The 25,787-nt window shown below is 41.2% G+C and overlaps 1 protein-coding gene across 4 annotated transcripts in view; it reads left to right on the top strand.

The window, feature by feature from the left end:
* Window positions 1–25,787, top strand: part of chrm3a (cholinergic receptor, muscarinic 3a) — a 90,153-nt gene that overhangs the window by 56,648 nt on the left and 7,718 nt on the right. The window contains exon 3 of one of the 4 annotated variants that reach the window (XM_037122989.1): window positions 14,437–14,614. The exons of the other annotated variants lie outside the window; for them this stretch is intronic. The gene's annotated coding sequence lies outside the window, so the exon portion shown is untranslated. The remainder of the gene's footprint in view (window positions 1–14,436; window positions 14,615–25,787) is intronic. 4 annotated transcript variants of the gene reach the window in all.

A 25,787-nucleotide genomic window follows, 5' to 3' on the forward strand; every position in this document is an offset into this window, starting at 1 on the left:
ACTGCCACTGTGCACTGAGGAGGACAGAGCAGTGTAGCCAGGTGGAACCAGCTGTAATTAGACCGTGGAGAGAAATGATGGACACGCAAAGTAGTCACAGGCAGTTTACCCCCGAGGAGAAGAAACATTCCCTTGCCCTTTCCGGCCCAACACCCCCTTCCTGCACCGCGGCCCCACACAGCTCCAGAAGCCCGGTCGGATGCTGCGACTGCGTAATCACCTCACTCCATTATAGGTCATAACTATATTTCATGTAGTTCATATATTTCTCCTCTTAGCTTGACCTGCCTTTCCTCGCCTCTCACATCCTAGTGTCATACCTCGTTAGCTACTTGTGTTTTCCCTGGCATCCCTCTCTAGAAATACTTCTGTCTTCGGCTGCAGCAGCCTGTTTGCACTCTTTCCTTCGCTTTTTCTCATTCGTCTTTCCTCTTGGCGTTCACTTAAATGGATTGTGTTTATCCACAGTTTGCCTTTTATGTGTTCATGTCACAAACGACATGCTCTCCAACACATCTTCAGTGCCGTCTTCCCTGATGGCACTATCATCGTCATCACCCTGAGCAACATGGTTTTAAATCACCTTTCCACCTAAAGATTATTTTTCATGATAATGGGTAGTTTCATATTGGCAAAATGCCTCTTGGCATAAGCTGCAGTGCTGTATTGTCTCCATCCAAACAGCGCATTTTCACATTTTAACAGCTCGGCTATCCATCACACATGCCGTGTTTGTCTGTCTCCAGGGTAGAGGTGATTTATTATCTCACTGGAAATTACTGTGCTGATGCTGCCACTTGGTTAGAAAGAAAAAAAAAAAAAAAAAACTCTGACATTCCGGGAAGAAAAATACAGACTAAGCTGCATTTTTTTTTGTTATTGATTGTCTGTGTAAATCATGGCAGCTATTTAACAAGGCCCACTTAGGTGAGGTCTGTTTTTTGAATGTGTGACAGACTCTCAAACAAAGTGATTTTCCTCCTTGCCCTAATCCTTCTTACCAAGTCATTTGCTAAAACTTTTTTATTATGAATTGTATCCAAATTGCATCATCTTGACATTGCATCATCAACTTTGCCAAAGGCACATTTTAATTCCACTTCCACGTTCTGCATTAGCATTGACATTTATTTGCCAGCGAATGTTGAAAAAGGCAAAGGGCTCGCTGCTAATCTGCTGCCTCAATTATGGGATACCCAAAGTTTTCAAGGGAGTTTTAAATGTTTTTATGTGGCCCTTGGTAGCCCGGCAATAGAGCTAGAGGAGAAATAAAAGTGCAATTACAGGTGGAGTGAAAATCAAATATTTCGTATTCCTTCCCAGCAATAAGAAAACAAGCCCTGCAATTGGCCAAAGGAAGCAGACAGCCGTCTCGGATTGTGTTTTCAGAGTGGAGAAAAAGTCAATACAGGGTTTGACTGTAAATGATGTCCTCTAGTATTGATAGATCCTTCTTCCCTAGATCCTTAATGATGCAAACTTAATGACAAACCTATTACAATCATACTATAAATGCGTTAAATGTGTCCGTATCTAGGAACGATGGGATTTTTTTCCACTTTGTGCCGTCGCTGTGCCCTCAACTGAACATAACATGACGTTCAGTTTGACAAATTCCAGGAAAAATATCTGGCCTAAACTGTTTCTTCTACACACTAAGACACAATTAGTGGGAAAGGTATCACTTCATCATTTAAAACTGGATTACCCATTATTTCAGCCGTGTCATTGTTTACAAATAAAGAACCCAAATGCAAGACTCAAGGCAGGCTGAAAAACAGAAAGTGAGCTTTAATCAAATAAAGCCGGAATCTAGAGAGAGAGAAAAAAAAGGGCAGGTAATAAAAAGCATGAAGTCCAAGGGCAAAACTAAACAGAGAACCAAACCACATGAGGTGCAGAAACAACAAGTACTGATGAGAACTGAGGAACGAAACTGGACCGAGGACCAGATGTGAGAAGAGGGAAAACACTGACGTAAATACACAGGGGCAAATTAAGACATGAAACACAAGTGAACAGGGAATAGGGCAGGAAAGAGACAAAGACAGGACGTGTAAATCAAAACATGACACATGAGGACAGTTGCTCAACATTAAACAGGTAAAAATTATGACAATACCTCTCTTTTTTTCCAAGGTCACCTTACAACATAATAATGTACAGTCAAACAACAAAGCATCATTAATGAAACATCGGTCCAGTTGAGATCAGTGTTATAGCATAAGACATCTGGTTCAGTCAAGGTAGCGGGATGTGGTTTTATTCAGCAGGGTGGTTTAAAAAAGATGGGTGAATAATCAGTAAATAACTCAACTGAGACCCATGATATGACCCAACTAAGTTGTTCCACATTCACATTGTGAAGTTTCTGAGAGTTTGTGGAAATCATTTGGTGATGGTTGAGAGCTGGGATGGTCACATGGATGTCAGGTTAGGGATTTGGTTCTGCCTTTTTTATGTCAGTAACTATTTGATGCGACACCATGGTATTTTGTAGAAACAGTCATGGTCTAAATAAGATGATGAAACTAGAAAACATTACACTTGTTGAACAACAGCATGTTAGCGTGCTGATATTAGCATTCAGCTTTGAAAGTCTAATTTAAAAACCCTTTGACATCAGGGATTTGTGAAAGGTTGTGCACCCACAGGTAAACAGTTTTAACAAGCAAAACAATACCAAAGAAACTGATTTTTTTGAGTTTTACTTGCTTTTGCAAACTACATCGGAATTGGATTTTGGCATTTTCTGTTGATGTTTCATCCAACTACGTTTTGTGGCAAGCTTGAGGCCTGTCTGCAGGAAGGAGACAAGCACAGAGACAGAGAGAGGTTTTTTTGAGAAATCTTGGCAGCCAGGTGTGTTTTCAGCTTGGCAGCCGGCATTCAGCTGTTTCAAATATTTCAGAAGTACAGTTTAAAAAAAACAAAACAAAACTGTTCACTTCAGCACAGAGTGCACCAAAGTCTTCGGACTGATAGATTACTCTGCTTCACTGATTAATAAAAGTGAGCATTACAAACCATGTTGTGAAAAGAACCCAAAAAAATACTTATATAGAAGTTAGGACATTGTGTTAAAATATGACGTTTATTAAAAGTTAAAGAAACCGATAGGAATAGTACCTGAGTGAGTGTCTCATAGTACCAAAAGTAGTTTTCTGGAAAAGAACGTATCAAAATGACACTGAAAGTAAATTATACAAAAATGTACATGAGCAGGAGTCAACCAATTATCTGCCTGGCCAATTAGTGAATACTATATTCAGCATCTCTCTCATGATCAGAATTTGTGGGGTGTTTTTGGTCTGATTGCCAGAAAAATCCAAGAAACTATCAAAAAAAAAAAAAAGATCATATTAAAATGCACTTCTTTGAGTGTGACGCAGAAACTTGTTAGACAATATTTCTGAAAAGATGTAGTAAGAGTAAAAAGCACAATATTACTTGAAAGAATTGAGTCTCCAGTATATGTGTGTTATTTCAAGAAAGCCAACTTCCAGAGATCATTCACCTTCTTTTCTTTGGACAGATTGAGTGAGCAGCATTTAAGACAGACCATTCAGGCTTTCCCCCCCGAAAGATAAAGAGAGGACAAAAGATGCCTGAGATTGGATTTAGGGATGAGATCTTTTTGCTTGGGGTGTCCAGGGGAGAGCTGCTGGGGTCCATCGACTTCTCCCTCAGCCATCTGTTGATGACGAGGAGGTCAATTGGAAGGGACTCTATCATCCGTGACAAAATCTTTGACAAGAGAACACTGAAACCTCGGTTTGGTAGAGCAGACGATGATGAGCGTGAATGCACACTGGGCCAACCTTGGAACTGCGCGTCACTGAGCATTTGTCTTATTTTGCCTTCCTCATTTAATTTCCCTGTCGGGTCAGCAGAAGTTAATTAATTTCCCTTCATATGTTTTTTATCACTGTCACAAAGACACCTTAAGGGGTGGGGGGGTTTGCAGATAGTACTTTTAAAACCTCTAGTGCTATTTAACTAAACAGCAATGCAATGCATACTAAAGTAGCATCAACAGTAGAAATACCCTCTTGTGAAGGAATACTCCTTCATGGCCAAAAGGATATTCTAAAATACATCTGAAACTTTGCCTTTTGCTTAACTAAACCATAATGAGACTGTTTTGAGGCTTATCTGACCTTATGTGTGCTTTATGTTCACTGGGATAAAGAGCCATCAATCATCCCCAGGACTGGAATTATTATTTATACCAACCAAACAAACAAGAAGGCTGACAGTGGGACACTGAGGTCATCCTTCAAATTCTCAAAACAACCACATAAATACTCTGTAACTCCCCCCCCCAAAAAAAAATGATTCTGGCAATGCTGTGCTATGTTTACTGCACACTCAAATGACGTTTAAGATCACTCTTGGCCGACTGTGTCCCAACTTGTGACTCAAAACAAACACTGTGCAGACGGCCTGTGATAGCGTAGGAGGTGCGGGAGAGCTGTGGGGGAAACGCTTTTAAAAAATGATTTGAATGTGATACGCGGTGTGAAACGGGCTGATACCACCCAAAGACGAAGCATAGACCCCGATCAAAGCAATCCACTACAGGCGCTCGCGTCCGATCAATGAAATATCCAACCTCGTCCCTCCTCTGTCTAACCCCGCTGCAAGAGCAATGAGATGACTGCACAAATCCCTCAACAGAGCGTCTGAGTCAAGAGCAAAGAGAAAGGGGAAGAGTCTGATTGAGCGATGGCGAGACAGAAAAGCGACCAAAGGACTGAATAAATAGTTTCGTGTCACCTGTTTGAGAAAAGTTTGACCATTTTAATTAGCGACTATCTATAATTACAGGGGCGTGTTAATATTTCAAGTTTAACTTCCTTCCTTTCATTTTCATAAGATGCGGAAAAGGAGATAGAGTAAAGAGGATGAGAACAAATTAAGAAAAGATGGTAAGATGATAAGATGCACAATGACATGAGAAAAAGAAATCGGCGGATTATTTTTGTGGTGTTACAGCTCTCTTCCAGAACTGAGGCGCTATACTGTTGGTAACAGGTTGAAGCTCAGGTATTAGCAAGTGTCTGCTCTTTTGATTCAGACACTGCCGTTGGAGATATGAGTCATTTTTAAAGGTCAGATAAAGTGAGATTTCGAAGTCTGTTTGATTATGGAGCACGCTGTGGTGCTATATGAATACTGTGATAGTACAGTATAGTACAGAGAAATGCACAGAGTCTGTTTTCAGCAAATGTCCCTGTAAACGAGCCGCCAGTTCTTCTGTAAGGCTGTGATGTCACCGCTATACAGTCACCAGCCACATCACCGTCACAGCTGTGGCTGCAAAACAGCTGGCAGGGCTGATGTAGAAACATGGTGGGCGGTGCCTGCTCAGGCCTGTGAGAGCTGACCAATGACAGCAGACCAGTGGGTCCATAAGGCTGAATAGAGGTGTTGCAGCGATGAACCCAACTTGAGCATGAAGACAAGTAAAATGTTATTTATTAAGATGGAAAATTATCATGACATGGGACCTAAAAAATAAAGACCTTAAGTTCTCTATCTATATACATGGTAGATTTAGTATATCTTGCTTTAAAACCAAAAACAACAGACATGTTGTAAACATGAAAGTATTACAGTTACTGACACAACACTTCCTTTACACTTTTACGCTCCAGTCACGGCTTACTGCGTAAATATAAATGTTTTAACTGGGATGTTTGACTTCATGTGAAGTGTAGCTGCTGTGTGTTGGCATGAAGGCAAACAAACACTGGTAGAACAACTTCAGCACAGTGTCAGAGAAATCCTGTTTCACAAATTACTACTGATGCATACTGCAGATGGAAACCAAGAATGTATGAATGAGGAGAATACCCTGAGCTGATAAATACAGATAAATACAGCATATTTCCTCAACTATATGTAAAGAAATATATATTTTATTTAACTTAATAATAATAATAATAATAATCATCATTTTCCACACATTTTCTTGTTGCCTGAAACGATGGATGGTAGATTATTAACAAATCAAAAGTTTTCTGAATTCTCTGCTTTAACAGGGAAACAGGACAGAAATGTCATACCTACCACCACAGACCTCTCATAATAGATAATGAAGTGACTGGTCCCAGAGCACAGATGCCTAAAAGGCTTTACCCCCCCCACCTAACAGCCCCCTTTCCCCAGAGTCAGAGGGCCCTTACTGCAGGGTGTCAGTGGAGACCCTTCAAGTCCTTCAGGAAACCTCGGGGGACAAACACTTCCCGTGAAGCTGTCCTGATGGCCTCCTCAGAGTGATATCTTCAAAATGAATATGAAGCCTGTTCCTTCATAGGACTATTATTTTTAAGGTAATGAGCTCACTGACTCCTGAACAAAAAGTCCCTTCGAACAAAGTCTCTGACATAATAGATGTTCTCATTACATTTGCGAGACGTTGTTGCCTACATTTGCATGCTAATAAGGGGAAAACTGATTTTGTTGATATTAAAACAACTCCATAAGGCTAAGCAAGTAATAAATTAGATATAATAAATATTAATATAGCGTGGCATTTGGAGACGGGTGTGTTCTCAAAGCAATATTTGCTATTCAATCATTTAATTTGTTTATGTAATGTAATATTTATTATGTTTAATACATCCTAATGACAACATCTGGTTATTAGGCAGCCGAAATGCTACATGTTAAGTGATTCAGATGTAATTTTGTGGCGTACCTTTTTATTTAGTGCTGTAATTACTAAATTCTCCCCGCCACAAACAGTAAACACACAAGTCGTTGCCAAAGTTGTATCCACCAGGCGAGAAAATGAGATTAAAAACATGAAGTAGGAATATTCAAGACGCCTACTTGCCCTCAAATCTTTCCTAATTTGCTCTCCCTCAAGGAGTAAACAACTAACCAGATGAAATCACCCCGTCAAAATTCCACTGGCACGGGAAACAGAGTCATCCTCACATGAGCCGAACACGAGCAGCTAATCTTAATTGAAGTTAACGGGCATCAAGTTCAAGTCGTGCTCCGCAAAACATAAAAGATAAATTAGATTCCGCTCATGAATTTCTACTGGTTTTTATCTCATCAGTGGGCCTTTGAGGAATCCACCTAAAGGCTAAAGTGGTTGTGTTGGTTGACCCTCTAATCGCATCGCATCCTGTAAGTCTGCTCGGATCCATCAACCCCCATGAGTGCGTTCATATGTCAGTGCCTGCAGGCTAATTGAATACCAGTTTGATGGACGAGTCTTCATCCTCTGAAGACTGAAGATTCTTTTGCAGCAGTTTAGTGTTGTTCTATGAACAATCCACAAAAAGCTAAGCTAAAGTCTGCCTGATCTCTACGTTTCAGTCCTCACAAAAAATAATCCGTAAATTAAAAAGCAGCATCGTAAACGCATCTGTCTTCAGCATGAAAAAATTTATCGTAATGAGTTAATGTCCAACGCGTCAAAAGAGCAGCGATGCGTCTTCTGACACTCCCAACGTCAACAGATCTTCAAAGTTTGGGGACGTTGAAACCCAACTTCTCAAAGCATTAATACGTTAGACTGCGAATGTATTCTGATTTATGATCCATGTAAAAATGAATAGGGCATATTCTTGACAGTTTTGTTATTCTTCTGACGGCAAAATGTATTCATCCAGCATAAACATGGCACTTCTTGTTAGTTGAGAGGCAATTATTAGCTCGTATTTTCTCAAACTCAGGAGCAGTTTCTTTTGAATGTTTGCAAGGAAAGTAAACTGTTAACTGTAATTGTCTGTGAGGTCTGTCCTTGACAGTCAGAGGAGGCCGTGTGCAGAGGTGACAGCCTCCCACTTAACACAGAGAAACACCACCTGCAGAGTAACAAAGTGGTGAATTATCTCCTGGTTTCTTATGCTGTAGTAAAGCGTTTGCCTCTCTGAGGGCAGCTCCGAAGCGTGAGCTGTTCTGTTTGTATTTTAAAAGCCACGGGGAAATGCAGCGACTTCAGTCAGGAAAATATTTTTGTGTCTGCTTTTTCTGGCTTTTCCGCGACAAGCTCACACTAAGTTAGGTCTTGTTGTTCTTTCGGCACACTCGGCACCATCTGTGCCCAAGTAAGGTCACAAAATAAACTGCCCACTGCGATGATAATTACATAGTCCGTTTCAGATGTCGCCCGTCAAAACCTCCTGACAAATGTAAAAAGCCGCGACACATATATTTAGTCTAATGACGATAATAATAATAATAATGTGCATGTTCAGGGGATGGAGAGAAGTGAGAAAGTGTAAATAACAGCATTATTGTCATTTCACACCACGCCTCCGTCTCTCTTGTTGTCCACCAAGGCAGCCTGTCACCAGTCCCCTCTTTATTCCACGCAGTCAACACAAGCTGCCTTAATGTCAGACAGCTGAATTAAGACAATGGCAGAGACGTTTCAAATATCAAGGCTGGAGAAAGCAGATTTTGTTGTACAAATACTCGCCTCAAGCCAACATTGAAATCTTGCAGTTTTGCCCTCTCACTCAAATAGCCCCAAGATACAGCTTCTATTTATTGTGCAGTCTCATAGAATCGGGATACTATTCAGCGTGCTTTGACGGTGTGAAGGGTCTCACTGAAAACATGGGCCTTGCACAAGACTTTGTACCACATTTTAAGGAAATCCCACTGTCTGAAAGCATCTGGTGGTCTTAACATACTGTGTACATGTGGTCGGCAAATCAAAAGCTTAAAGTTCCCATATTATGCCATTATTTTAGCTTCATTGCTCTTCTTTTGAGTGACTTCTAGAGGACGTTTTCATGCTTTAATTTTTAAACAACTGGTGATTTTTCTGAAACAATCCACTGCTGCAATGCCTCTATCTATACCCTCTCTACCTGAATGCTCTGTTTTAGCTCTTCTCTCTTCTGATTGGTCAGCTCTCACAGGCCTGAGCAGGCCCATTTTTTTTTTGGATCAGCTCTGCCAGTGTTATTGCAACCAAAGCCGTGCTGGGGGCATGTCTGACTGCGGTGACTGTATTTATCTGTGACATTACAACCTTACAGAGGTCTGGACTGCTCGTTCGAAGTAACAGGCGCTGTGACTTTCTGCATAGCATGAGCACTAGGATACTGTCACAGTATTTATATAGCACCTACAGCTGCTTTATAATGGAGAAATCATGAAAACCTCACTTTACAGATGGAGCCATTAATTTCGATGTGGGTCTGGGGTGTGTCAGCAACACCAACAAGCACTGCTTTTTTAAAATATCCTCATTCTGTCCACCCCCAGTGGGAGAGCTTGTTAAAAAGTACTCATTACAGCACTGACAGACATTGGACGCCTAATATGGTATTTCTGGTAAGTCTACATTACCAGTCTCTAAATTTAACACCACCATGACACTTGAAAATGTTCATTTCACTGAATTGGAGGCATAACTCACTCCGTGGCCGTCTTACATATTTATAGAAACCACAAACTAAAAGTTGAATTTCTTGGTAAGACTAGAAACATGGATATGGAAGTCATGAGTCCTCCTCAACCAAAATAACAACCAAAAAACCCATCCAAACACCTCTCTGACACGTTCATAAATGTATTCAGTACAGCATTTGTTGTGTGAAGCCAGAAAACTTTGTTGATTTTTGCAACCAAAGTGTCTGTTTGTTTCCTTTTCCACCAAAGACAAAAGTTTCTCAAAGGATATAAAAGCTGAGAGATACAACACAGAATAAATGATGCGTCTCGGTGAAAGAACACACGCTTGAGAAAATGCATGTTTTAAAAGCAGCGATTTAAAAGGTGGCCTGGACCGTTTGTTTTCCTGGCTGTGGAAAGTTCAGCTTTTAGGTTAAAGAATGGATTCAGCAACAGATCTGGTTCTTGATCATAGGGGGTCATAAGGTCAGTAATTTAATTTAAGGCTAGACCTCATTGAACTTCACACAAACTTACTGTAAGATCTTAAAATCCGTTGTGAAATAAAGTAGAAGCTGCTGCAGGAAGGCGGGTGTTATTCTCTCCTGCTCTGCCTCTGCGGGCTCGTGCTCAGACGGGGAGAACAGGGAGCTGCAGGAATTCAAGCGTGATGAAATAAAAGCATGGATTACTTTTTTTTTTCCCCCAGATCAAGAGAGGAGAGTTGGGGAAGAACAAAAAGAACAGTTTACTATGCAATAATTCAGTGCGATGGGGAAAGGGGAATCTTGTTTGTATGATTGATTTTAGCTTTGTTTTTATTTATTTATTTAACTAGGATGTCCCTTAAGATTACAATCTTTTCCAAAGGAGACTTGCCCAGATGGAACATCAATGATACCAAGTTTCACTCTTTGGTTACGCGTTTCCTTTTTTTCTCCTAGGGAGAAAGAAATCGTTAAGCTGGCAGTGTGTCCTCGGGGTTATTTCATGTCCAGGGTGCAGATTAGGAGAATGCGGCTCCACCAAGTTCCGATAAATCCTGGTTAAGCCATGTAGTGGAGAGGAATTTATAAAAGTTGTTGCGCTGGATAAAAGGACAAAATTAATACAACTGAGAAGCAAAAGAAGAGGTCATATCTTTTCGAAGCCAGTTATGAATGTGAGGCCGGTGGTGGGAAATGAGAAGGCCACTGTTCGTTAGGATAAAGTGCTAACTCGTTTGTCTGACTTAGCCACCCACTGGATCAGCTACTGCCTTTGCTGGACATTAGCTTTTTTTCTGCTGCCAGCTAACTAACTAGAAGATCAGTCTTCTTCTTTAGTTGGTAATTCTGAGTAAAGTTATCAGCCGAGAAACCTAATTTCAAGCTGAGTCACTAGCTGATCTAGTAGTTTGATGGGTTAAACACAGGATAAAAAAAACTCTGTTGGCTTCTCAGTAGTATTAACTGTCATCCACTTAAACGCTCAATGACTTGAAAGATGATAGTTCCTCAATTGACTGATAGTGTGGCTTTCATCTCATGAGGCATGAAAGGCCCTCGATCAGTAAGACAAACAAATGAGTGGGCAGATATGCATCAAGCATTGATATGACAGATCCCGGATGCGGATTGGTTTGAAATTCCTTGTTCAAACTCAAACACTGTGAAAATCCAGCGATGCAGAGTGCCGTGTTTGCATAATCATTAACAGCTTAACCTTGTATTGATCTACTGTAATTCAGTCACCTAACAACAGAGAGAAACAATCTAATGCTTATTAATTTGTTTGGAAACTGAGTTCGAAGTTTCTGCAGGAGCCTGAAAAGTGTGAGTTGCACATCCTCCCTTTTGTTTTTTTACCTCCTCTGACCTGATTTTTTTCCCGCTCTCAGCCAGATGAGCAATTCTCCAAAAACGGCACTTTGTGTGAAACAGATCAAAGTATTTGACATCAGGGCTGTTTGGGATTTGTGTTTGCACATGAGGGGAGTACAGCATAGCAGTTCAGTGTGACTGAGTTGTAAAGTGGATGCTTCAGGCCATTTTCGGGGCTTGGATGAAGAATAGATAAAATAAGTTAATGAAGCATCGCGTTAGTTCATGCAGGACGTGACCTGTAAGTCATGTGCAAACTGGCAGCTGATCATCAGCTGATCCAACGAACATCGGTCACGTTCAGTCATTCAAACAAGGCGATCGTCCGGTCAGGCTGTTAGTTCCTCATCCAGCCCTCCAATACAGATCTTCTTCAAAAACAGAAAACACAGTTTATTCAAACTGGAAGTAAACAAGGTTTTCACAAAGAGGTAAATGACTGACTGGCATTTATTAAAAAGACCAACAAGTCATTTTGGAAAATGAGTGTTATCCTATTAGATATAAAAAATAAGTGTCTAACAATGAAGATACATTTGTCTTTAATGATACGTAAAGGAGTTTTTAACTGGTTAATGGTTAATATTGATGCCTTGGCATTACCTACATCAGCAAATAAGACCATCAGAGAAAAGATTAGATATTCTGTTCAGTTTTTCTTAACGTCTGCCACTGGTTCCACATGCAGACTGGAAGAGCCTTTTCACGGTTTACTTTTTCTCAGGCAAATGTACAGTGAGCAGTATGTTAGCTAGTGTTAAAGAAGCAGGAGGAGATCTTTCTTTAGATGATTTTATTTTTGACATTATATTTTGTGGTTTCGACAGTAAACAAACTACCTCTTTTGCCCTCGGGCCACCAAAATCAACAATATTTCAGAGGTAATTGAAGTAGCTGTAAGACATTTTTCTTTCTTCACCAAAGGGCAAATTTGTGGTGCAGAATACTGAAAATCTTAATCATTCACAAGGCAAAGTTGAGACATTTTCTCAAAGATAAGAGTTTACACTAAATAGATGCACTTTTTATTATTCTTGCTCAAATACATTTTTCATTTTTCTGCTTATTTTCTGAGACTTTTGAATGAGAGCAGCTGTAACACAAGGACACAAGCAATATCCCCTCATGGATCAGTAAAATATTTCTGATTCTGATTCTGATTCACCTTTTGCAAAATTATTGAACACACAGTTGCTGATGTTGATTTCTGCATCACGTATCCAAGAGATTAGGACTCGAGTCGGACCTTTTGATTCAGATGTCAGGTGAATGGCAGCACCATGCGCTCTGTGCGTCATCGAGGTGATCTTTTATACGTAGGCGTTTGCTCAATATTTACCGAGCTCAGTGACCTGCATTTTTTCAGTGAGGTAATCCTTTCCCATCACAGCTGGGTGCTTTAAAACTTAATGCTCATACAATACAGGTGTGACGACCAGTCAAAAATGTATTCATCATGCACTCCATGTGTCCACATGAAGGAAGGCCACATCTGCGAGACAATGGAATCAGAACACTGGAGGTGCTTCTGTGTATTCAGCAGCTTCCTATACCTCGTTTACAGATGACAACCCAGTGCACTGTAATTCCCACATAGAATAGGTTAAGGTCACCCTGGGAATGAATAGAAGGAGAGATAATGGAATAATATCAAGTCAAATTCAGGCCACGGGGGGATCTTCCTTCCTCCCGTGTCTTTCTAAGCTTTCTGCTCTCTTTTGTCTGACTGCTTCTCTTTATGCCTCTTCCTCTCCCTTGAAACACTCCTGAGTCCATTTAAATGCGGGAGATAAAGCCATTAGCTTTGGGAAGAGAATTTTTGTGCAGGGGAAGAAGATAAAAAAAAAAAAAGAAATTGGTATGATAATATATGAATGTTTTAAGGCTACAGGACGTCTCTGGATCACAGCCCTCAGGAATGACTGAGACACTTGAACGGTTATGGTGTTTATCTTCATCCACTAACTTCAACATTGAGTAATACACTCGCTCTCAGCGCTGTTTAAATAAGTTTAAGGGCCTCAGAGCCTCCTCGTTTGCTGTTGACATCTGAAAAGAGAGACACAAGTGAGGCCGCGGGGTGAGAAAAATGGTCCGCTTGATTAAGAGGGAGGTAGTTCAAAGCAGGAAAAAAAAAAAAAAAGCCCGGAAAACTTCATTCTTTGGTATTGAAGGAAGAGAGCAGGGATAGATTATTATTTTTTTGGCAGGAGAAATAATGTGCCTAATTCAATGGAAATGTAAAACCTTTCCTGCTCTGTACTTCATTTTCGCAGAAAAACCAGCACAGTTAGTGATGCTTTGCTGCTTTTTCTAGGACATATTATGACAAGAGTCCAGCGGTGAAGTATCGATAAACACTGTGATTTACGCAGCCAGCTGGTTGGCACGCTTGGAATCGCAGGTGTAATGCGATTATGATGAACAGATGTGCTCAAGTTGTGGCTAATTTTTGACAACTAGCAGTAGGGATTACCGATAGGCGTTAGAATGATGTGTTATTGGAGTTTTATAACATGCTGAGCCTGTTTTTACCCGTTGTAGCACGACTGGTTTGATACATGTCGTGTTCTGTAAGCCTTGAGAAGGGAAGGATTTGAAAAATGATACTGAAAATCCCCCCAAGGAGGAAAATCATGACCAGGTATTCATACAGTCATTACAGCCAAAATGTAATTCGGTTGTATGATTCCTTTATAGCCCGAGAATGATTTTTATGGCTGAACCACCCACGTAATATTCTGGGAGCCTGTTCTGGTCTGCGTTGTCTCTTGCACTGAGTGCTCCCACTCATATTAGCCATGTTGTAAGTGCAATAGGAGTCAAAGAGAGTCTTTTTCCACTCAGCATGGCTCCATACAGTATCGGAGGCTTATGAAGAGCTCATCACTCTCCATCCTCATAATGTTCCTGTCAGTGTGCCGGATGGGAACTATTGCACGCCACAGATCATCATTCACTAGATGCAGGCTCCTCCCCCCACCATAAATGCTGGCAGTTTTATTATGCAAGATATTAGTCCGTTTGTGTATTAGCTCAGCGGTTTGCCTCGTTATGCTAATTTCAGAATGTGTATCGTGTGCTTTGTGGTTGCCTCTAAAGATGGCAGAAGACAAGACGCACTTGTCAGAGGGATTACCCTCCTCCAATATTCAGATTTATTCGCCAATATGTCAGTTTTCTATCTTTTGCATCTCCTCAGATCAGCTCTGTTGTTATCCTGCCCATGTAAAGCCTTCAGCTCTGAATGGACTCTCCCCCCCGGGCTTGATGTCTTGTGACGGACCAATAACAACAAGCCTCGGCAGCAAAAAGCCAGTTGTCAGTGCGGCTGATCCATCACTCGTCAGTCGCCATTAGCATTCAAGCTTCATTAACCAGTAAGCACCCAATATAAAATATAATTATTGGCCATAAATTCTTACGATGCTCAACCACTGGCACCCACTGAATGTGTTTTTCGAAATGAGAATCTTCAGGTGCCTCCATACTCAATATGTGGACTCCAGGTTTATCATTTCATAATTGGCTAAAACCTGACATGTTTTTTTTGGTTTTGTTTTGTTTTAGCTTCTGAATCTGGCACATTTTATTCATTTGTATGGTCCCTGACAGATACATGAAAAAAGTAACTCACTAAATGTGTTCTTATTCCTATAAATGTATGTAAAATAATCTTAAAACACCTTTCCCCATCTAACCCAAAGTCATTTCAAAGCTGTTGTTGACATTGATTGTTGACAGGCAGGCTGTCATTTGGAGGACATGCACAGGCATGTCTTTGGGCTCTTTTGAAAGCTGCCATCTTATAAGCTGAATGTGCTTCTGGCATTGATCAAGTGTTGATCGAGCACTGTCTGAATTATTCTTTTTTTTTCTCACCTACATTCTTGATGCACAAATAAAGCTGCAGGTGTCTGTAACAGCTCCTGTTAGCTGGAAAATATAAGGAGTCCACATCTTATAGTCTTTCATGGCCCAAGTTCAAATGTAATGATAATATCACTGATAATAAACACTTAACACTTGGAATTTTTCAGGCATAAAATGCCATTTTGTTACCTTAGAATACCTCAGGAGAAGAACACATTTCTTTATTTCCTCATTGCACCAACTTATACATAGAAAACAAACAGACGTGTTCATTTGAACCTTTTCATTTTTAAGGTTCAATTCTTTTTAGCTCTATTTTGTGACACCGCTGTGCTTGTCGTCTGTTAAGGTCAACTGTGTTAGGGTTAGCTAAAGATCATGTTTCGGCTCACCGTACCTGCTTTGGTCACATCAAAGATGGTTGGTGATGTCTGACTTCTAGTCAAGAGGATCAGCCAGTCTGCTGCTGCAGCACACGAAAGTCAGGTCAAAAACATGTCATACAAACATATTACATTTTATTGAATTATGGATATGGTATGTATGCTGTGACAGTGTGTGTGCAAATGTGAATGTATCAGTGGTTTGCAGAAACTCACCTACCAACATTTTATTTTGCCTGGAGGGAATTTGCATCTGATTATATCCACACACATCTTAAGACTGACTTTATATGGGCCTAAAATATGCTTTGCCTTTCATATATTCCAATTAAGGCAACTGCGTCTGTCTTCATCTCCACTGCATCGTCACCATCGTCATCATTTTTATCAAGTGAGCAGCTTCAAAATCTTTGCATAATCAACTTTAAAACCACACTGTGCCGACCCTGACCTCCGTGCGAAGAGTGTCATCATTCCATCTAATCACCACCCCATCCAATTTAGTTTTGAACGCCATGAATTAAATATGACACAATTATACTCTGCGGTTAGAGGAGCGGCTGCTAATGATAACAGGGAGGTATACACAGATCAAGTCAACCAGCGGGACAAACAGTTCATAGGCCTTATGAGGCGCACAGTTGGCACGGGCATTAAATATTGATAGAGGGGGAAGAGTGAGATGCAATCAATTCAGGTAAGCTCCGTCCAGCTCCGCAAGAACACAACAACTTTCTTCAAAGAAGTCAACAATATGGTGAATCCGTATTGAGTGATGTGAGGAAACAAAACACTCAAATAATTTATATGATTTGAGTGATTCAGCAAGTAGGGATGAAAATATGCTCATCTGCATGTTCTGCTCAAGTGAAAGCTTTATATGTGCATGTAATATATCTATGTATATATATAATATGTTCAAGCCCATCCACTGACGCTCATGTGTGAGCAGGTGGGTGATTTAGTTTTTTAAAAAAAAAATTTTAATCAGACCCTTCTGTCCAGATCGACATGTCTGGGTCTGGTTCATCTGAAGCTAGTTAACAGAGCCCAGGCTTTTGATACGGAGAAAGACAGATGAGACCAGTATGACTTCCCCAGAGAATTTAGGGAATCAAATTTAAAAGCTATTTTAGGCCCCAGTGCCAGGTACAGTCACGTCACCTGGGCTGATATTATTGGATGAAATAGGATCCACCCTCTGCCAAGACAGTGTCTGTGTGTCTGTGTGTGTGCGTGTGTGCGTGTGTGCGTGTGTGCGTGTGTGCGTGTGTGCGTGAAGCAGCCAGAGAGAGAGCAGGAAGGGATGGGTCAGCGATGTTTGAGTGAATGAGACAGAGGGGCAGCCAGAGACGTGAGATTGTGTGTGTGTGTGTGTGTGCGTGTGTGTGTGTGTGTGTGTTTAGGCGTGTGTGCACTTCCGTGTCCCCGCGAGTGTTCATGTTTGTAATACAGTTAGCGTTTTGTTGACTGTCTATGTAAGCCTGTCTACATCCGCCAGGAGAACTGTTTGGACTGCATTATAACCGGCTCTGTCAGTGCCACCCTCTCTTTGTGGCGATATGGCACTTGGATCATTTTCAAGACTTTCCCTGCAATCACCTTGTTGACTCACTGCCCTCTCAAGTGTTTGAGCTTTGGCACCCGACGGCGTGTGTGTTTGCATGCCTGTGAGTGTGTGTGTGTGTGTGCGCAGCCTTATGTAAGCATAACTGCACAGAGGAGTGCACATGCTTCTGTGTTTTTGTGGCGCGGGAGTACAGTACAGCAGTGTACATGGTCTCCGTCACCTGACAACCTTCTGTCCCGAGATGAGAAAGTCTGTTTTGTTACTCCACTGCTGGATAATTTACACTTTCTGAGCAGGAGGTGTGACTACTCACGTGTCCTCTCACATTCTTAGCCCCCCCCCGACTGTATCCTTTCACCTCCCTCCCTCACTCTCCTAAGCCCCCCAGCACAACCCGACATCCCTGCCTCCGGCATTTAAAGACCCCTCTCATCCTGTAGACGCATGTTTACATAGGAGTGAGTGTGTGTCTTCTCTCCCTCTCCGTCTCTTTTTCGAATGCCTGTTCTGTTCAATAGACAGATGGTTGCACTTCCTTTTAAGGGTTGATCGCAATAGCCTATCACTTACACGTGTATAGCATCTGTGTAGGGTTCGTACCGAAAGTGCAGGCGTTAGGAGCGAGGCAGAGGGGGTCAGGCCTGGAATCAGCCTCGCACAAAAAAAAAGCAACGTTGTTTCCCTGAGCGTGGTATTTCATAGTTTGGATTGCGGGAATTGTTAGGAATGAGCTGTCACCGTTCTGAATTTAATGCACGAGCCTGTGTTTTTTTTTGTTTCACTCCGACATCCACCACAGAGCCCCGCCTCATTTCGGTGACAGTAACTTAGCTTTTGTTTTAAAACACAGGCGAGGTATGCGTTGGACCTCATCCAGGTTTAGATTTACTGTGAGAATGAAAGACGGACTCTCGGTGCTCTCCATGCAGGCATCCTCAAGTGGCTGCAGCCTTTTGGTTTGACATATTCCCGAGCCTGCTTCTTCTTCCACTGTCCTCTGTGTTGCCTCTCTAGTTTTCCTTGCCTTCCCATACACAGCCATACTACACAGGCATGTCTCTAAGTGTCTGAGAGTGCCATGTCTAAAGAGTTCCAGCAGCTTGTTACTGAGGCTGTCAAAAAGCCCGAAGACCCACCGCAGAGGTGAGGATGTGTGTGAAATCCCATGAGCCTCTCGCGCTGGTCTGAAGCATAACAGCACCCCACTTCACTTTCCACGTGGAGATTTTTCTCCTCACACCTTCCTACTATAATACAACAGCTGAAGGCTATAGCAAGAAGAATTACATTCACACCCAGAGCCTGCTCCGACTCAAAAAAACCCCCCACAAAATATTTACTTTTTTCACAGGAAGTTTTAGATTTAAATGAGAAAAAGTGCTGTTTGTAATTGCCCTCAGACACATCTGATGCAAATATTGCAAAGGAGGTAATGAAATTTAATTTTTGAAAAAATAAATGCTTTTATTCTTTTAGGAAAATAAAAAGACTTTTGGTAATAAAAAGACTTGGCTGAACCAGAAAACGTCATAGTTTTGCAGCTTGTTAATAGTTCATGTTATGAATTCCACCTGTGCCTTTCCTGCCTTCCCTGTGAAGATAAAGGTTTTATTCTATGTAGTGGCCAGCTAATGTAATTACAGTAAATAATTAATTATGTAAAACAGTGGATACACTTTTTTTTAGAGTTACAAATTGTTCAGAATTTGAGCCATTCAGTCCAGTAACAGTTTTGAAAGTCTAGAGGAGCTGTACGATTCAAAAATATTCCCATTTAAGTTGGTGGAGGGAACGCTGAAAGACTGGAAGTTAATGTCTAGCGTGCATTCTCTCCGAGCTGCACAATGTCGAGGCGATGCGGGAGATCCGGTCGTTTTCATAAGCAGGAAGTGGACCTGTCTTGGTTTTATGTGCCATTGAGCAGGAACTAATGGAAGTAACCTTTACAGTTATCTTTATGGATGTCTTAAACATATTTTTATACTGAACATAAAGGAAGCTAGTTCAATATGTTTCAACCAACAAGCACTCTAAAGCACGATTCAGGTATTTATCGCTATGTTTCGGCAGCTAAAAAGCCGTTAAAGTCTCGGAACAGACCTGGGGATTTGAACCCTGGTCTGCATCAAAGTCAAGTACAACCATTTATATACCTCAGCCTCTCCTGTGTGCTTTTGCAGCACTTTAATAATGTTAACCTACTTCCTGTATTGGAACTTAACGTTCCAGTCAATGTTCTGTACATCATCAGAGAGACAAGGCGTAACTGGTTTTATAAAAGAAAAAAAAAAACAAATGAGACAAACCTTTTGAACGGACATAGCTTACATTTTGCACCTTGTAAATAGTTGTGCTGTCCTTCATCATGCTCTCGATACAACAGAGTTCTTTCCAAGTATCTGGTTTTGGCCGGATCCCATGCCAGCAAGCCATCGCTGGCACCCTGCGTAACCTCTCACACTGATTATTATTTCACTTCCTTCGCATTGTTATTTTATCAGACTAAGCTACCGTCAAGCAGCCGTCTGTTTATGGCTGGTGGTGCCAGTGTAAGCAGGACTCAGACACTGTGCTGCAGTAATCTGGATTGCAGCAAAAAAAAGACACCTCAATAAAAGCAGATCTCCTGGCTGCCCACGGTCATAAAGGAGAATAAACAAGGTTAGGCAGAATAATTACGCTGAGCTGCTTCCTGGTATTAAGGGACTTACTAGACTTCTTCCATTGTGCAGACACAAGTCCTGTTTGTGCCGGCTCCCCGGGCAGACGAGTTTTTCACTTGGTCAGATGTGTATTTTCCAAACCCGAAAAGCAAGATTCACACTTCTGCGACTAAAACCAAACACACTGTCATTGAATTAAAGCATGCATGGCTCCATCCTGCACGATTCCTCCTCTCATTTACAGCAAAAAATATAAACACACATGTATCTTGACCACGATATTAAGTGGAAGTGTGAAAATGTAGTGTTAGATAACACACAACATATACATAAATGATTCTACTTTTTCTCGGTGCTGGCTTGGAAACTAAAGTGTGAACATGCTTATCAAATAAATAAATAAGCAGACTTTTTTCAGCTAGGACTGGCACCAGGACTCTGATGTCTTTTATTTTTTAACACGTGCACTAGCGGTGTGGTTTGTTGGTCTGTCGGTCCACTACTTTAATTCAGACTGAGATATATCCACAGCTGTTAGGTGGATTGGGATGATTTTTAAGATTTTCATATAAATATACACATATATGCCTGTCTCATTTGTTAGTTGCTTGAAAATACTACAATACAAAAACACATCGATAGCAGTCATCACCAAGCTGTTGCACTGCAGAGGAAATCATTGTTTAATGATCAGTACATTGTACATTTTGACAGGGTTCTTAATTTGTATGTGTCAGCCCATCTTTGACCTGAGCGCCCTCATCTCATTTGAGACCCACCACCATTAGAAAACTGAGTTTGTGTGGTGCATATGATGGAGCAGTCGAACTCTGGAAGGAGTCAGACCATGTGCTCTCATCATCAGCAGTAACAAACAAAGTAATTAGCGGATATTCATTTCCAAGTGCTCGGAGACGAGAAGCGAGAGGCCAGTGTGATGGCTGGTCGCTCGCCGAGGAGGAATTTGTGTTTGGTGTTGTTATGCAAATAAAGAGTGGCACAGTATCAGAACTGAAGGATCAATTCAATGTTTCAGTCTGCCACATTCACCCTAAATGTTTTCCCCCACGGAGAGTTTCCTGTCATCCAGTGCAACAAACTCGCCATTATTTTCTGACTTTTTAATTTACCTTATCTCCTCAGCGCATCCTCTAATGTTTGCTACTTGCTGAGAAACCTCTCCCGCGCTGTTTGTGATAAGGGATGAATGGCTGGCTGCTTTTGAGAGAGACATTTCTCATGCGCTGGACTCACTGTCGGAGAAAACAGGCCTTTCAACATTTGCAGAGACATTTGTAAAGTTGAACGTGTCCCTAACTGACTCTGTGTGACGTTCTTGGTAAATAGCACCAATACTAAAATTAATACCACATGTGTTGTATTTACACCAAAACCCAAATTTGGACGGGAACACTTCAGAGACAGCTGGAAGGATCAACGTGTCTGAAATTCAAGCACGATGTCAGCAGATGGGGATGTTCCCCAGTTTGAATGTCATGTTAGCTTTGGAAGCAGAGCAGATATGTGAAGACAAACATTTCTGCCGCATAATTATTCAGCATTATCAGACATATGATGCCTGTAATCGAGGAGACTTGGTCATGCTTCACAGGCTTTAGTCATTTAACTCAGAAGAAGTTGTTTAATTTCTTTTGTTCACCAGACAGTCTGTCACACAATCCACAAAACATGTACAGGCAAACGACAGAGATGCCATCCATGCTTGCCCCCATCAGGAAGTTATTCATTATTTTGATAGTGATGCTTTATTTATTTTAATTTGGTAACACCCAACAGTAGTTACAATGGAAACAACAGAACTGTTTTGATCGGATCTCATTTCTCTGTTCTTCATGCAAATAAACATGCGGGCCTCACAATTTCCATCATAGCATTTGACGAATTTACAAGAAAGCCCAGATAATGAGGAATTTGTCGTAGCGAGTTTTTTCCACAAAGTTTCTCGCAACTCAACACCCACAAAATTGCATGATACATTAAGGGAGTCTGGGGACGTTCTCGAGGACCAACAGAAAAAGGAGTGGCTTACTGTGTACGCTGTTACGGCTGCTACTCTAAATGTTGGCAGCTAAAACACGCTGCACACGTCGAGGGTTTCATTCGGTGATGTCGAGGGCATCCGACACAGTGCTTCATACAGGCCCCCTTAAATGTGGCGCAGGCTCTGTCAGGTGAGCTGCCAGAGTGCCACGGCTCGTTGAGTGCTTTTAATGTTGAGCAGCGACAGTAGGAAATGGTTTGCATTAGCAGTGACTTAATAGAGCTCGTATACAGCTGTAGGAAAGTGAACGGTAAACAGCGGGGCTCAGTTACTCTGGTTCATTAGCTCCTATGAACCCCTCTCGCATGTGAAGGCAATTTGACTCCAGGGACGGAATGGCGGAATGCAAATACATTTCACGGACATTGAAGACAGCAGATCATAAATAATATCAAAAATTGGGTTTGATCAGGCTACAAGCAGCATCGCTCAAGTTTAAACAGAAAAGTTTCTTCAGTAAAGTGGCTGACAGAGGAGCTGTTTTTAGAGTTACCTCCTGAAATCCTGTCAGAGGTTGAACTGGTCACAGCGATGGCCCGATCGAAATGGCTTTAAAAAGACAAGTTGAATAGCCTCTAACTATCTGTACCTCTTGGCAGGTAGAGCTGAAGCAGCTGGCTCTGCCGCCTCCTCCACAGCTTCTCCTCTAAATGCCTTTTGAAGTTTTTGGATGGTGGCCACCCTCAACCATCAGACACCGCCATCGTTTTGACGGCATAATCCTTGTTACCTTCATGTCTTGAAGCTTTTGTCTTGCCCAGCGTGTCATCTTTTCCTTCGTCATATTTCTCACTGAGACAGACTATTGGTGGGGGGGACATCCTTTGTGAGCTGTGTCACCATCGACAGGTTTCACAGCCTTTTGTTCGGAGGAGGTGCTGTGAAGGCTTCACATAATAACACGCTCACTTAAGATTTGCCTGACTGAGAATCTGTGAAGTTTAAGAGTCGCCTTAGAGCGTCCCGCATGGACTCCGGCGACTCCGTCTCCTGCCAAGTAGGCACTAAATGCTTGTTCTTGTCAGCAGTGAGTACCTGACAGATGGCCTTGAGCTGTTTCACAACCCTTGCCACCATCTTCTGGCAGCAGCCCCATCATCACCAACCAGCTTGTGATAGATTTAGCTCATCCTGTGCAACCGCAAAGTCCCTTTATCTTGTATGAAGGACAAGCACTCAAAGACCAGTGACTTTCATTATGTATCAACCCCAATAAAACTAGGAAAAAACATTCAGTTTCATTTAAAATGTAGTTGGTATTGATATTCAGACATTTAGTATTGTAGACAGCAGTATTAACCATCCAGTGTAGTCTTTTAGGACTGTCAGTATTAAATTAAGGTTTTCAAATCAGGTTTTGGCTCAACACTTTTCAACAAACGCTGTAATTATATAGTCCCTCTCTGTCTTGTCGCGTCTTTTACATCTTTGTTTTGTCTCGCTGATGTGCACTGACATCGATATCAGTCTTATGGTTTTGGGAAGGCGGTGTACGGTGACGGCAAATAAAAATAATCTATAAATCCCCTCAAATGCATTCAAGCTAAAGTAACGAGTCTGGTTTTGAAAATGGAAGGAGGAGAAAGTGCGGATATCTGTGTTAAAATGTCAGGAGGAAAAATATATACTCTTAGTAAAGTACAGATAGAAAAATCTACTGAAGTAACAAAGAATTTTGTACTTCATTTCTTCCAGCCTCTGAGTTGTTTGCTACAAAGATCCCTGTGTTGAATTATAATAACAGAAACTCTTTTAATACTTATCTCTGTTCCAGAGAAAAGACTTTTTCAATATGGTTGTGGGAAGAATTGAATGTTTGAAGACATTTATGAGTCTACAGATTGGTGTTGTCAGAGTGTTTCTGATGTTTCACCGGACGACATGTCAGAAGTGGTTGGGTAAGAACAACTGATTGCTTCCTGTGCTCCGTGTCCAGCTGGAGGATGATTTATGAAGAAGGCTTTCAGACACAGAGCTTACATAATAGTTTAGTGAATAAACTCAAAAGTCACGTGGATTCTCTTTTGGGATATCACAAGTTACACCATTCTTTGTGGTCCATATGACACATTCTGTACGTGCTGCACCGGAATATCTCTAAAAATGTTCTCATTAATCTAAATGAACCGACCCACTACATGTTATCTTTTTTGAATCTGTAATCCCAATATTGGTCAGTATAATTAGCAGGTGTCAGTGTCATTTTGCCCTGCTAGTCACTGTTTGTTTAAGAGAGATTTGGTCTTTACTTTGGGTCAAATTGTGCAACGATATGGATTTTAAACCTCCCAACTTATTAGCAGTTGTGGCATCACCTCCTATACTCCACAGGGCAGATCACACAGTGTTTGATTGTCTATTTTTAGCCTCTGCAGTCGTAGCTCACTTCATGTGTTGGTGTAGTATTTGCAAATGTAAGATAAAACTTCTAGGTCAGAGTTGCTCCACTCTGGGTTTTGCGTATCAGCAAAGCTGCTTCGCTCAATAGACGGAAATCGATAACTGCACACTGCAGTGTGTGTGGTGACATTGTTTTCTAGATCACATTTCACCCTGAAAATAAACACCCTCAGCTCATTTTATCACTCTATATGACCTGGATTAGGCAATATGTTTCTTCGAGTGCCATCCCTTATTGTGTGACACCCCATCATTCATGTTTGAGGGATAGCGGAGGCTTTGAGATGGTCTGGTACAGTAGATTGTTTATTAAATTACAATAACATTCAGGGCAGATACTTTTGTCTAAAGCGACTTACAGTAATACATACATACACTGATGGTGGTTTTTGGGGTTCAGTATCTTGACCAAGGACAATTTCACATGCAGACCAGGGGAACTGAACCAGTGACCTTCCAATAAGATGCTGGCTCCACCCCTTAGCCACAAATTGTCCTAAAGATATTATATGTAAGAATTCTGCATTTAAATGTTTAAAAACAACAAGACCTTTGTTGTATATTTTGTTGCATTGTGTATTTATATTATCCCAAAATTTTAAGTGTGTTTACCAAATGTAAAGCAAGTTTGATCATTTGAACAGCCAGATTACTTTACTGTACACAGTGTTAGCAAGCAACAGTGTGCGTGTCCATGTGTTTAAATTTAGGTAAACACTCAGTGAATTCAGCACTCATCAGAGACTCTGGTTCTCATTCCACTTTTCCCATTTCTTCTCTCTAATGTCTTTATTAGGTAAAGTACATTTTTTTCTCCAGCGTTAGTCGACTCGACATAGAGGTCACCACCGCGGATCACTGCTGGTCGATAAACAAGAGTAAAGCAGAGCAGCAGTCATGCCTCCCAGAACACTCAACCCATGGAGGCAGAACTTATATAGTGGCACATTTAAATCAAAGGCATTGTTGCTTTTGAAACATGGTCAGTGATCATTAGTTAAAGTCCTGACTCTCTTCTACATTTGCCGTCTGTCGTATTGCCGCAAGGCAGCAATATGCATACTATTTAACAGTGGAGTGAGGCCCAGCCAGTGATGGTTATCATAAAGCTGTTGCTTGCATCTGCTGGGTTAATTAACAATATGTCTGCATTCATTCTGAACTTAACGCTCTTGGAATTGCCAATACCGGACTGTCGTTTTGTCAGTCCAATATCCCTGCAACTGTTGATTTGTTTTCATTAGCCTGTCCAGCAAATAAATTCATAGAGAGAGTATATTTAGTACAGAGTTCATGGTCGGTCTTATTATGCCTTGTTTGGCAGTCTATTTTTTTGCGTTAAAGCTGCTTATGCCTTTTGTTTTTTACAATAATGCCTTATTACAGTAAACTGCTGAAACCCCTGTCAAACTCCAGATGTATATTTGCACTTGGCTCAAACACAAAAGTGCACATTACAGACCTGAGCATTAGGAAATTAAATTATGAAATTTTAGACGAGGCAGCAAGAAAAACAGCATGTTTACAAAATTCTCCATTTTCCTGTAAAACATGGAATCTCTTGATTGAACCTCCTTGGCTGTTTGCCTTTGTAAATACCTG

The sequence above is a fragment of the Acanthopagrus latus genome, chromosome 15 (assembly GCF_904848185.1).
Source record: "Acanthopagrus latus isolate v.2019 chromosome 15, fAcaLat1.1, whole genome shotgun sequence".
In the NCBI taxonomy this organism is placed as follows: domain Eukaryota; kingdom Metazoa; phylum Chordata; class Actinopteri; order Spariformes; family Sparidae; genus Acanthopagrus; species Acanthopagrus latus.